Source organism: Salvelinus alpinus, chromosome 1, assembly GCF_045679555.1.
Source record: "Salvelinus alpinus chromosome 1, SLU_Salpinus.1, whole genome shotgun sequence".
NCBI lineage: Eukaryota > Metazoa > Chordata > Actinopteri > Salmoniformes > Salmonidae > Salvelinus > Salvelinus alpinus.
In genome coordinates, this window is record NC_092086.1 from 22,181,568 (window position 1) to 22,195,001 (window position 13,434).

The window sequence follows — 13,434 nt, forward strand, 5'->3', positions numbered from 1 at the left end:
GAAGAAACACTAACCTTGATGAAAGCCCCCAACCTAAAGAAACACTAACCTTGATGAAAGCCCCCAACCTAAAGAAACGCTTACCTTGATGAAAGCCCCCAACCTAAAGAAACACTGACCTTGATGAAAGCCCCCAACCTAAAGAAACACTGACCTTGATGAAAGCCCCCAACCTAAAGAAACACTGACCTTGATGAAAGCCCCCAACCTAAAGAAACACTGACCTTGATGAAAGCCCCCAACCTAAAGAAACACTGACCTTGATGAAAGCCCCCAACCTAAAGAAACACTGACCTTGATGAAAGCCCCCAACCTAAAGAAACACTGACCTTGATGAAAGCCCCCAACCTAAAGAAACACTGACCTTGATGAAAGCCTCCAACCTAAAGAAACACTGACCTTGATGAAAGCCTCCAACCTAAAGAAATTGAAAATGTCTTTCTTCTGGAACCAGGTCACATGTTCCTCAGTACACAGACACAGACACGAACACAACAAAATGAGCCATACCGCGCAGTGCTGGGCTCAGTCAGGTCTTTGACTCATTCACCCACTCCCCTGCTGAAAGATTAGCCACAAAATGTTGGCACCATCGTAACAGGTTGTAATCAACCACTGGTCTCCATGGGAACAGAAGAGGAAAACCTGGTGTGGTAGTCTCAGGTTGGACTGCCCCGAATCATCTTGGTTCTGACACACACACACAGACACACACAGACACACACACACACACACACACACACACACACACACACACACACACACACACACACACACACACACACACACACACACACACACACACACACACACACACACACACACACACACACACACACACACACACACACACACACACACACACACACACACACACACACACACAGACACAGACACACACACACACACAGACACAGACACACGCACACGCACACGCAGACACAGACACAGACACAGACACGAACGCAAGCTTTGCAGGTCCATCAACTGATTTAAATACTTCTCACACCCTACAGTAACCTGTGGATCATGAGAGACTCTTGATAAATCAGCAGAACGTTATAGTTTTTTACAATCACTTTGGCACTAATTTCAGAACCTTGATGTCATTTTTCAAAACTCTAGACACAAAACTCACAACCAATGATCAAAATGCAAATTTTTCAAAACTCTAACACTTTTACCAATTGCTTGCATACAATACACATAAAGCTAAGATCATTTGTTCATTGAACTAAAATCACCTGCTCAAAATGACACAACTTAACATCAAAATATTACCATTTCAAAATGCAATTCACACATTACATCTGAAATGACTGTCTATTTATTTAATTACAATGATCTAACTATCAACTGATAGAACTGCTCAAAATGATAGGTAACTGTTGCATTACTCTTAATGCATAGTTTTATGGAAACTGACAAACAATATTCCATGTTTATCTCATGAAAGTTTCAGGATAACGAGATCCATTGACACCAATTACCGTGGAACATGAACCAATTGGACTACATTATCTATGGATGTAATATTTCATCATCATTCTTTATCAGATACTGTTTCTATGGTCCCATGTACCACTTTTCCAGACCATGTTTTCAGATTGGACATTACTGTACACTCACTTTATTAGGTACACCTATCTAGTACTGGGTAGGACCCCTTTTGCCTCCACAACAGCCTGAATTATTCACGGTGTTGTACGTTAAGAGATGCCCTTCTGCACACCACTGTTTTAAACAGCTGTTATTTGAGCATTTGTGGCCTCTCTGTTAGCTTGAATGAGTCTGGACATTCTCCTCTGACCTCTCTCATTAACAAGGTGTTTTTGCCCACAGAACTGCCGCTCACTGAATGTGTTTTGTTTATCGTACCATTCTCTGTAAACTCTAGAGACTGTAGTGCGTAAAAATCCCAGGAAGGCAGCTGTTTCTGAGATGCTGGAATCACCATGTGTGGCATCAACAATCATACCACGGTCAACGTTGCTTAGGTTACGCATCTTGCCCGTTCTAATGTTTGGTTGAACAACAACTAAAGCTCTCTACTCTATATACTCTATATATTGAGTTGTAGGGAGCCACATGATTCGCTGTTCGAATGTAACCTTCCTTGATGGACTAAATCAGGTCTGTAGAGCTGATGGCATGACATATGTCATTGTGTGGGATAATGTCAGGTTCCACCATGCTCAAATGGTGCAAGCATGGTTTCAGGCCCATCCACAATTTACCACCCTGTACTTACCCCCATACTCTCCTTTCCTAAAACCCGATTGAGGAATTTTAGTAGTAATAATAATATGCATAAATTAGCATCTGGGACAGAGTAGGAGGCAGTTCACTCTGGGCACGCTATTCATCCAAAGTGAAAATGCTGCCCTCTATCCCTAAAAACGTAAGGCTGTAAAGTAACAAAATGTGGAAAAAGTCAAGGGATCTGAGTACTTTCTGAATGCACTGTATGTGTCATTTCATTGGGCTGCTGGCCTTTACTCCATCCATTCCAATGGCTGAATCACATCACATGTGGCTTACTGCACTACAGAAAACCCGCTAACCAAACAACAGTGCAGGCACACTCAAAGGCAAATACACTCAACAATCTAAGTTTCTTTGTTTTTTTCCCAGACCTCAAAAGTCATCCCCTGATGTGGTTTAAGCATTGTTGTGAACACAGAAAATCCAATGAGTCTTTTTGTTAAATAAAAAAGTGTAGAAAATCTGGGGTAAACCTGGGGAACATCCTAAACCTAGAAAACTACTCTAAGAAAACAGGAGGGGGGGGGGGGGGGGCTGAAGTGTGCATGACTGAACTTTAGAGTGTGTGTTATCCTGCAGAACAGCATTGTGGGGGTAGTTGAGGTCAGGTCCAATATGGACTATGCTCCCAAGAGAGAAAGAGGCCGTCCTAGAAATGTTTTACTGAAATATAATATAAAACATTTAGCAGACGCTTTTATGCAAGCGACTTACAGTCATGAGTGAATATAGTTTTACTTAAATGTAAATGTAAATGTACATATTGGTGGTCCCTGGAATCGAACCCAATATCATGGCGTTGCAATGCTCTACCAAGATGCATGACAAGGTTATAAATGCTTTGAAAAGCCTCAATTTAATGATTTATAAGGCCTTCATTAAGTGGTGCTATTGCCACCCTTTATAAGGCACAGGTTTATGTCATATTTGACATAGTGGGTTATGTCACATTTGACATAGTGGGTTATGTCACATTTGACATTGGTGGTTGTCTCACAGTTATTCCACATTTATGAACACTTTATAGAGCATGACATACGGTTATAGATGATTTGTAACACTTTTTTAATGTTTGACAGTTTTATGTAGGCTTTATGAAGCCTTTATAAGCTGCACGTCATTTAAAGTGGGACTGCCTTTTCATTAACATTATAGCCTACACAAGAGGTATAACACATTGTACGAATTGTCATAAACATTATAACCTACACAAGAGGTATAACACATTGTACGAATTGTCATAAACATTATAACCTACGCAACAGGTATAACACATTGTACGAATTGTCATAAACATTATAACCTACGCAACAGATATAACACATTGTACGAATTGTCATAAACATTATAACCTACGCAACAGGTATAACACATTGTAAGAACTTTCATAAACATTATAACCTACACAACAGGTATAACACATTGTAAGAATTGTCATAAACATGCCTAACCCCCTTATAGTAAAATCTCATAATGATCCTGTCTAAATAACAGGTCTTGTTAGATGCCTGACCTCCTTATAATGTAATCTCATAATGATCCTGTCTAAATAACAGGTCTTGTTAGATGCCTGACCCCCTTATAATGTAATCTCATAATGATCCTGTCTAAATAACAGGTCTTGTGAGATGCCTGACCCCCTTATAATGTAATCTCATAATGATCCTGTCTAAATAACAGGTCTTGTGAGATGCCTGACCCCCTTATAGTGTAATCTCATAATGATCCTGTCTAAATAACAGGTCTTGTTAGATGCCTGACCCCCTTATAGTGTAATCTCATAATGATCCTGTCTAAATAACAGGTCTTGTTAGATGCCTGACCCCCTTATAATGTAATCTCATAATGATCCTGTCTAAATAACAGGTCTTGTTAGATGCCTGAACCCCTTATAATGTAATCTCATAATGATCCTGTCTAAATAACAGGTCTTGTGAGATGCCTGACCCCCTTATAATGTAATCTCATAATGATCCTGTCTAAATAACAGGTCTTGTGAGATGCCTGACCCCCTTATAATGTAATCTCATAATGATCCTGTCTAAATAACAGGTCTTGTTAGATGACTGACCCCCTTATAATGTAATCTCATAATGATCCTGTCTAAATAACAGGTCTTGTTAGATGACTGACCCCCTTATAATGTAATCTCATAATGATCCTGTCTAAATAACAGGTCTTGTGAGATGCCTGACCCCCTTATAATGTAATCTCATAAAGATCCTGTCTAAATAACAGGTCTTGTTAGATGACTGACCCCCTTATAATGTAATCTCATAATGATCCTGTCTAAATAACAGGTCTTGTGAGATGCCTGACCCCCTTATAATGTAATCTCATAATGATCCTGTCTAAATAACAGGTCTTGTTAGATGACTGACCCCCTTATAATATCATCTCATAATGATCCTGTAGCAACTAATCATAAAGTAATCAAACAACCAACTGATCAAAAATAACTTATTCATCGGTTTCCCAAAAGTATGACTGTTTACTTATGATTACCATCTTATCTTGGTTTTGGTTAGTTAGTGCATGATACACTGGGTCAGTTAATCTATGCTTGTGTTGCATTGTTGGGTAGAGTTGTGTCAGGTCAAAAAATATTTGAATACATTTTTGTTCTTTATCAGATGCACTTATCCATTCACTGATTCCCAGAATGCAAGAGCTGCAGCATTCACCATGACAAGATAAAGTCGCCTCTGCCCTCTGAGAATGAAGACAATGTTGTATTGTGTTAGGCTTATACTTGTTTGTCCCGTTGGCCCTGTGTCTCTCCAGCGTGTCCCCTGCACATGGGACTTGTCGTGTGTGGTGTGTGGTGTGTGGTGTGTGGTGTGTGTGTGTGTGTGTGTGTGTGTGTGTGTGTGTGTGTGTGTGTGTGTGTGTGTGTGTGTGTGTGTGTGTGTGTGTGTGTGTGTGTGTGTGTGTTCCCTAACTCCCTTTCTCAGAAATCCTGCTGGAGGTAGCTTCCAGGAAGAAGTCAGTGTCTATCTGAAAAAGTCAGGATTCCGGAAGAGATTTGAACAGGATATGAGGTCATAGTGTAAAACACTAAAACAGACCCAGCAGCTCAGTGTACCACTTTATTATGTGTTTACCATTCTAAGCATCTTCATACACACACACACACACACACACACACACACACACACACACACACACACACTAGACATGACCTAAACAAATCAATGTCTCATGACCATTGTTTGAAAGTGCTTGCGATAGTCATTATGTTACAGAGCGTGCCGTGTCACAGAGCTACGGTAAATAAAGTGCTGAGTTTTCCTTTTAATGCGTGGTAGCGGTGAGTATGAGCGAAGGGCTCCACGGAGTCTGTGTGGTGAAGAGCTTGTTTTATCAGTGTGATTAGAGGACCACCACAGTGACTGGTGTTCCTGTCTAATAGCTAGCTGTGTGCTTTGTACTGTAGTCACTGGAGTTCCAGCAAACTGACGGGGAGCCCGTGACTGTGTCCCAAACAGCACCTTATTCCCTACGTAGTGCACTCCTTTTGACCAGGGTTTCCAGTAGTGGACAATACGGAACAGGGTTCCATTTGGGGTGTGTGCCCATACTAGGAGCACATGCTCTAAAGTGAAACAATGTCGAGTTCAAAGCATTCTGGCATACCCAGGCTAACCTCACCACAGTTACTGGAGTTTACAGCTACAACTGGAAAGACAGCCCTTAACAAAAGGAGAGAGTTTGTGTAGTTGTAGGAGCGTTGACGTGGGAATATACATGCCTATCTGAGTCTATACGGCAGTCTTTTTCTCCTGCCTGACGGGCCAGGGCCATATGAGGTCAGGGCCTGTTGCCCGGGGCACTGTGGGGTGCGGCCCAGACGCCCCTCTCCCGTCGCGGTGGGGCCGAGGAGGCAGGGGGAGGCAGCTGTGCTTCTGGGAAACCGTCTGGCTCTAATTGAAGCCTGACTGGCCTCACATGTCTCCACTTAGGAGGAGAGGAGAGGAGGAGACGGTTGATCCCGCTGGCCCTGGCCCTGACTGACTGAATGCCTGAGAGATGTGGGCAGTGTTCAATAGGTACGAAACTGAGAAAAAAGGGTCCAGAATGAAGTGAAACAGGGAGGTACTATCTGATCTTGTCCAATAAGAATAGTTTGTTTTAGTTTTCCGTTGCAATACGCTTTGAAACTTTTTTCTACGGTGTACCTTAATGAACTACCCTGCAGTGTGCTCAGTCTCATTCCCCCTCATCAGCCCAACCACACCATCATACAGGTGTGGGATCTTCATTTGAGCCAGTTTGCCACTGCAGCAACAGGAAATGTGAATTATTATGTGGATTGTAATTCATGGACTTTTTTGTAGGGGTTGATATATTTCTTGTAAGGGTAAATCAAGTCTGAAATGTCAAAGTGGAAATGACAAATTTCAGAAGCCTTTTAAACCTCAAATACACTATACGTTTTAAATGTCCTGCATTTCAGGAAAGTTCTCCTGCAACAGGGTGATCAAATTAAGATCCTACATCTGTACATTCACAACCCTCTCATTGCACAATCACTCACAGCCCCTACTGGACGTGGGCCAAATGTAACGGCTTTCTTCCTGGGGTGAAGGAGAGGACCAAAATGCAGCGTAGCCAGTGCTCAACATGTTTAATTATAAGAACAAGTGAACACTACAAACAATTTAGAAAATAACAAACCGTGAAAACCGAGACAGTCCTATCTGGTGCAGAACAAACACAGAGACAGGAAACAAACACCCACAAAATCCCAACACAAAACAAGCCTCCTATATATGATTCTCAATCAGGGACAACGATTACCATCTGCCTCTGATTGAGAACCATATTAGGCTGGACATAGAAACAGACAAACTAGACACACAACATAGAATTCCCACCCAGCTCACGTCCTGACCACCTAAACACATACAAAACAACAGAAAACAGGTCAGGAACGTGACACCAAAGCCAAGTGGATGACTACATGTAGTGGTATAGTATGGGAAGGTATTTCACTATGCCTGTCCTGTTGGCTTGGAGTGTTAGGGAATGCTGACCGAGCCCTATGGCACAGCCAGTCCAGGGCCTGTATTCAGAAAGCCCCACAGCACAGCAAGCCAGTCCAGGGCCTGTATTCACAAAACCTCAAGGCACAGCAAGCCAGTCCAGGGCCTGTATTCACAAAGCCCTACAGCACAGCCAGCCAGTCCAGGGCCTATATTCACAAAGCCCTACAGCACAGCCAGCCAGTCCAGGGCCTGTATTCAGAAAGCCCCACAGCACAGCAAGCCAGTCCAGGGCCTGTATTCACAAAACCTCAAGGCACAGCAAGCCAGTCCAGGGCCTGTATTCACAAAGCCCTACAGCACAGCCAGCCAGTCCAGGGCCTATATTCACAAAGCCCTACAGCACAGCCAGCCAGTCCAGGGCCTGTATTCACAAAGCCCTACATCACAGCTAGCCAGTCCAGGGCCTGTATTCACAAAGCCCTACAGCACAGCTAGCCAGTCCAGGGCCTATATTCACAAAGCCCTACAGCACAGCCAGCCAGTCCAGGGCCTGTATTCACAAAACCTCAAGGCACAGCAAGCCAGTCCAGGGCCTGTATTCACAAAGCCCTACAGCACAGCCAGCCAGTCCAGGGCCTGTATTCACAAAGCCCCTCAGAGTAGTGCTGATCTAGGATCAGTTTCCTTCTCTTATTCACCACAGATTTAAAGTAAAAAATGAAGCTAGATCAGCACTCTTACTCAGATACTTTGTGAATGTCCTTTGTATCTCTACTGTAGTATTCTGCAGTACTCCAGTATCTCTACACACTGTATATTTGGTACTGCCACCGACCCTGTATACAGCTTCCTCTCTTAGAGATTGAATACTGCACTGTTGGGTAAGTTTAGTATTTAACTGTACTTGTGATTGTGACAAATAAAAGTTGAAACTTGACGTTGTTCTATGTTCCATCCTGACGTGAAATGCCTTACATTGTTTATGTATCTATGTTCCCTGCTCCGTATCTTGTGGAGAAAACCAAGGACAGACACAATGGTAAACAAACAGTGCTTCTCAGAAATGTTTCCACAGTGCTGTAAGATATGTGAGTGCCTGAGGTGGAAAACAGGGTAGTAGGATTACAAAAACAAAGAATTCCCTCTCATGCTGTACTACCCCCTCTCTCTCTTTCTCTCTCATTTTCTCTCTCTCCCTCTCATTGTTAGTCTCTCCCTCTGTCATTCTTCTCTCTCTGTGGCAACATACCGTTCGTTTCCCATCAGTCACATGGCTTGGTATTTCTCTAAAATGTTATCATCTTTGTTTTATACAGGTCATAAAGAAATGTTAGAGTTGAATTGTGTGAAGACAATTATGGAAAGCAGTAAACGTTGATGAGCAAACAAAAAGGGCTTTCAAAAGATACACCTGGCTTGGAACGCTTCCGTTTTGATAAGGGTGTGATAGGGAAAGATGAAACACTGTCATTGTTGAATTGACAGTTTACGGTATATCTACATTGCTAATCAGGAGGGTATTTCCTTAACAGCTACTTTTACATTTTAGTCATTTTAGTAGACAGTCTTATCCAGAGCAACTTACAATTAGTTTATTCAACTACCAATGAGTTGTTGTTTACTTAACGTCTCCATGCAGCCGTTTTTATCTCAATATCAATTAGTACATTTGTTTGCTTTGGTACTATTTTCACAAGTATGTGGTGAATTTTCTAAACTCTCAGTTCAAAACTCCAAACTGGTAATGCAGCCAGTCTTACATTCAAAACCTTTCATTGTGCATTCATTTTGTTTGCAGACATCTTTCACCACACAACCATTGATCAAAAAATATAAGTTTACTGTGAAATATAATGAGTTCATTGGTTAAATCCCCAAAACACAACCTAATGATGTCTTCTCAATGTAGTTCTTTTAACAACCAGTTCATCCAATAGAAACAAAATGGAGGATTCATGTTTTTTTCTTTGAATGTCATTTGTACAGTACTGTAAATAACAGTATAGTACACTGTTTTCACATTGGGCAGTACATACATTTACATTTAAGTCATTTAGCAGACGCTCTTATCCAGAGCGACTTACAAATTGGTGCATTCACCTTATGACATCCAGTGGAACAGCCACTTTACAATAGTGCATCTAAATCTTTTAAGGGGGGGGGGGGGGTGAGAAGGATTACTTTATCCTATCCTAGGTATTCCTTAAAGAGGTGGAGTTTCAGGTGTCTCCGGAAGGTGGTGATTGACTCCGCTGTCCTGGCGTCGTGAGGGAGTTTGTTCCACCATTGGGGGGCCAGAGCAGCGAACAGTTTTGACTGGGCTGAGCGGGAACTGTACTTCCTCAGTGGTAGGGAGGCGAGCAGGCCAGAGGTGGATGAACGCAGTGCCCTTGTTTGGGTGTAGGGCCTGATCAGAGCCTGGAGGTACTGAGGTGCCGTTCCCCTCACAGCTCCGTAGGCAAGCACCATGGTCTTGTAGCGGATGCGAGCTTCAACTGGAAGCCAGTGGAGAGAGCGGAGGAGCGGGGTGACGTGAGAGAACTTGGGAAGGTTGAACACCAGACGGGCTGCGGCGTTCTGGATGAGTTGTAGGGGTTTAATGGCACAGGCAGGGAGCCCAGCCAACAGCGAGTTGCAGTAATCCAGACGGGAGATGACAAGTGCCTGGATTAGGACCTGCGCCGCTTCCTGTGTGAGGCAGGGTCGTACTCTGCGGATGTTGTAGAGCATGAACCTACAGGAACGGGCCACCGCCTTGATGTTAGTTGAGAACGACAGGGTGTTGTCCAGGATCACGCCAAGGTTCTTAGCGCTCTGGGAGGAGGACACAATGGAGTTGTCAACCGTGATGGCGAGATCATGGAACGGGCAGTCCTTCCCCGGGAGGAAGAGCAGCTCCGTCTTGCCGAGGTTCAGCTTGAGGTGGTGATCCGTCATCCACACTGATATGTCTGCCAGACATGCAGAGATGCGATTCGCCACCTGGTCATCAGAAGGGGGAAAGGAGAAGATTAGTTGTGTGTCGTCTGCATAGCAATGATAGGAGAGACCATGTGAGGTTATGACAGAGCCAAGTGACTTGGTGTATAGCGAGAATAGGAGAGGGCCTAGAACAGAGCCCTGGGGGACACCAGTGGTGAGAGCACGTGGTGAGGAGACAGATTCTCGCCACGCCACCTGGTAGGAGCGACCTGTCAGGTAGGACGCAATCCAAGCGTGGGCCGCGCCGGAGATGCCCAACTCGGAGAGGGTGGAGAGGAGGATCTGATGGTTCACAGTATCGAAGGCAGCCGATAGGTCTAGAAGGATGAGAGCAGAGGAGAGAGAGTTAGCTTTAGCAGTGCGGAGCGCCTCCGTGATACAGAGAAGAGCAGTCTCAGTTGAATGACTAGTCTTGAAACCTGACTGATTTGGATCAAGAAGGTCATTCTGAGAGAGATAGCGGGAGAGCTGGCCAAGGACGGCACGTTCAAGAGTTTTGGAGAGAAAAGAAAGAAGGGATACTGGTCTGTAGTTGTTGACATCGGAGGGATCGAGTGTAGGTTTTTTCAGAAGGGGTGCAACTCTCGCTCTCTTGAAGACGGAAGGGACGTAGCCAGCGGTCAGGTATGAGTTGATGAGCGAGGTGAGGTAAGGGAGAAGGTCTCCGGAAATGGTCTGGAGAAGAGAGGAGGGGATAGGGTCAAGCGGGCAGGTTGTTGGGCGGCCGGCCGTCACAAGACGCGAGATTTCATCTGGAGAGAGAGGGGAGAAAGAGGTCAGAGCACAGGGTAGGGCAGTGTGAGCAGAACCAGCGGTGTCGTTTGACTTAGCAAACGAGGATCGGATGTCGTCGACCTTCTTTTCAAAATGGTTGACGAAGTCATCTGCAGAGAGGGAGGAGGGGGGAGGGGGAGGAGGATTCAGGAGGGAGGAGAAGGTGGCAAAGAGCTTCCTAGGGTTAGAGGCAGATGCTTGGAATTTAGAGTGGTAGAAAGTGGCTTTAGCAGCAGAGACAGAAGAGGAAAATGTAGAGAGGAGGGAGTGAAAGGATGCCAGGTCCGCAGGGAGGCGAGTTTTCCTCCATTTCCGCTCGGCTGCCCGGAGCCCTGTTCTGTGAGCTCGCAATGAGTCGTCGAGCCACGGAGCGGGAGGGGAGGACCGAGCCGGCCTGGAGGATAGGGGACAGAGAGAGTCAAAGGATGCAGAAAGGGAGGAGAGGAGGGTTGAGGAGGCAGAATCAGGAGATAGGTTGGAGAAGGTTTGAGCAGAGGGAAGAGATGATAGGATGGAAGAGGAGAGAGTAGCGTGGGAGAGAGAGCGAAGGTTGGGACGGCGCGATACCATCCGAGTAGGGGCAGTGTGGGAAGTGTTGGATGAGAGCGAGAGGGAAAAGGATACAAGGTAGTGGTCGGAGACTTGGAGGGGAGTTGCAATGAGGTTAGTGGAAGAACAGCATCTAGTAAAGATGAGGTCGAGCGTATTGCCTGCCTTGTGAGTAGGGGGGGAAGGTGAGAGGGTGAGGTCAAAAGAGGAGAGGAGTGGAAAGAAGGAGGCAGAGAGGAATGAGTCAAAGGTAGACGTGGGGAGGTTAAAGTCGCCCAGAACTGTGAGAGGTGAGCCGTCCTCAGGAAAGGAGCTTATCAAGGCATCAAGCTCATTGATGAACTCTCTGAGGGAACCTGGAGGGCGATAAATGATAAGGATGTTAAGCTTGAAAGGGCTGGTAACTGTGACAGCATGGAATTCAAAGGAGGCGATAGACAGATGGGTAAGGGGAGAAAGAGAGAATGACCACTTGGGAGAGATGAGGATCCCGGTGCCACCACCCCGCTGACCAGAAGCTCTCGGGGTGTGCGAGAACACGTGGGCGGACGAAGAGAGAGCAGTAGGAGTAGCAGTGTTATCTGTGGTGATCCATGTTTCCGTCAGTGCCAAGAAGTCGAGGGACTGGAGGGAGGCATAGGCTGAGATGAACTCTGCCTTGTTGGCCGCAGATCGGCAGTTCCAGAGGCTACCGGAGACCTGGAACTCCACGTGGGTCGTGCGCGCTGGGACCACCAGATTAGGGTGGCCGCGGCCACGCGGTGTGGAGCGTTTGTATGGTCTGTGCAGAGAGGAGAGAACAGGGATAGACAGACACATAGTTGACAGGCTACAGAAGAGGCTACGCTAATGCAAAGGAGATTGGAATGACAAGTGGACTACACGTCTCGAATGTTCAGAAAGTTAAGCTTACGTAGCAAGAATCTTATTGACTAAAATGATTAAAATGATACAGTACTGCTGAAGTAGGCTAGCTGGCAGTGGCTGCGTTGTTGACTTTGTAGGCTAGCTGGCAGTGGCTGCGTTGTTGACACTACACTAATCAAGTCGTTCCGTTGAGTGTAATAGTTTCTACAGTGCTGCTATTCGGGGGCTAGCTGGCTAGCTAGCAGTGTTGATTACGTTACGTTGCGTTAAAAGAACGACAATAGCTGGCTAGCTAACCTAGAAAATCGCTCTAGACTACACAATTATCTTTGATACAAAGACGGCTATGTAGCTAGCTATGTAGCTAGCTACGATCAAACAAATCAAACCGTTGTACTGTAATGGACTGAAATGAAAATGTGATACTACCTGTGGAGCGAAGCGGAATGCGACCGGGTTGTTGAGTGCGGAAGTTCTATTCGGTAGACGTTGGCTAGCTGTTGGCTAGCTAGCAGTGTCTCCTACGTTAAGGACGACAAATAGCTGGCTAGCTAACCTCGGTAAATTAAGATAATCACTCTAAAACTACACACTCTAAACTACACAATTATCTTGGATACGAAGACAGCAAAGACAACTATGTAGCTAGCTAACACTACACTAATCAAGTCGTTCAGTTGAGTGTAATAGTTTCTACAGTGCTGCTATTCGGTAGACGGTGGACGTTTGCTAGCTGGCTAGCTGCTGGGCAGATAGCAGTGTAGACTACGTTAGGACGACGAAATACGATAATTACGCAATTATCTTTGATACAAAGACGGCTATGTAGCTAGCTAAGAAGAAATTGCTAAGATTAGACAAATCAAACCGTTGTACTATAATGAAATGTAATGAAAAGTAATGAAAAGTTATACTACCTGCGGACCAAAGTGCGAATGCGACCGCTCGCTCCAACCCGGAAACCCGCTCCGGGTTCACTTCACATCAAAATTGACTGGACATCACATTT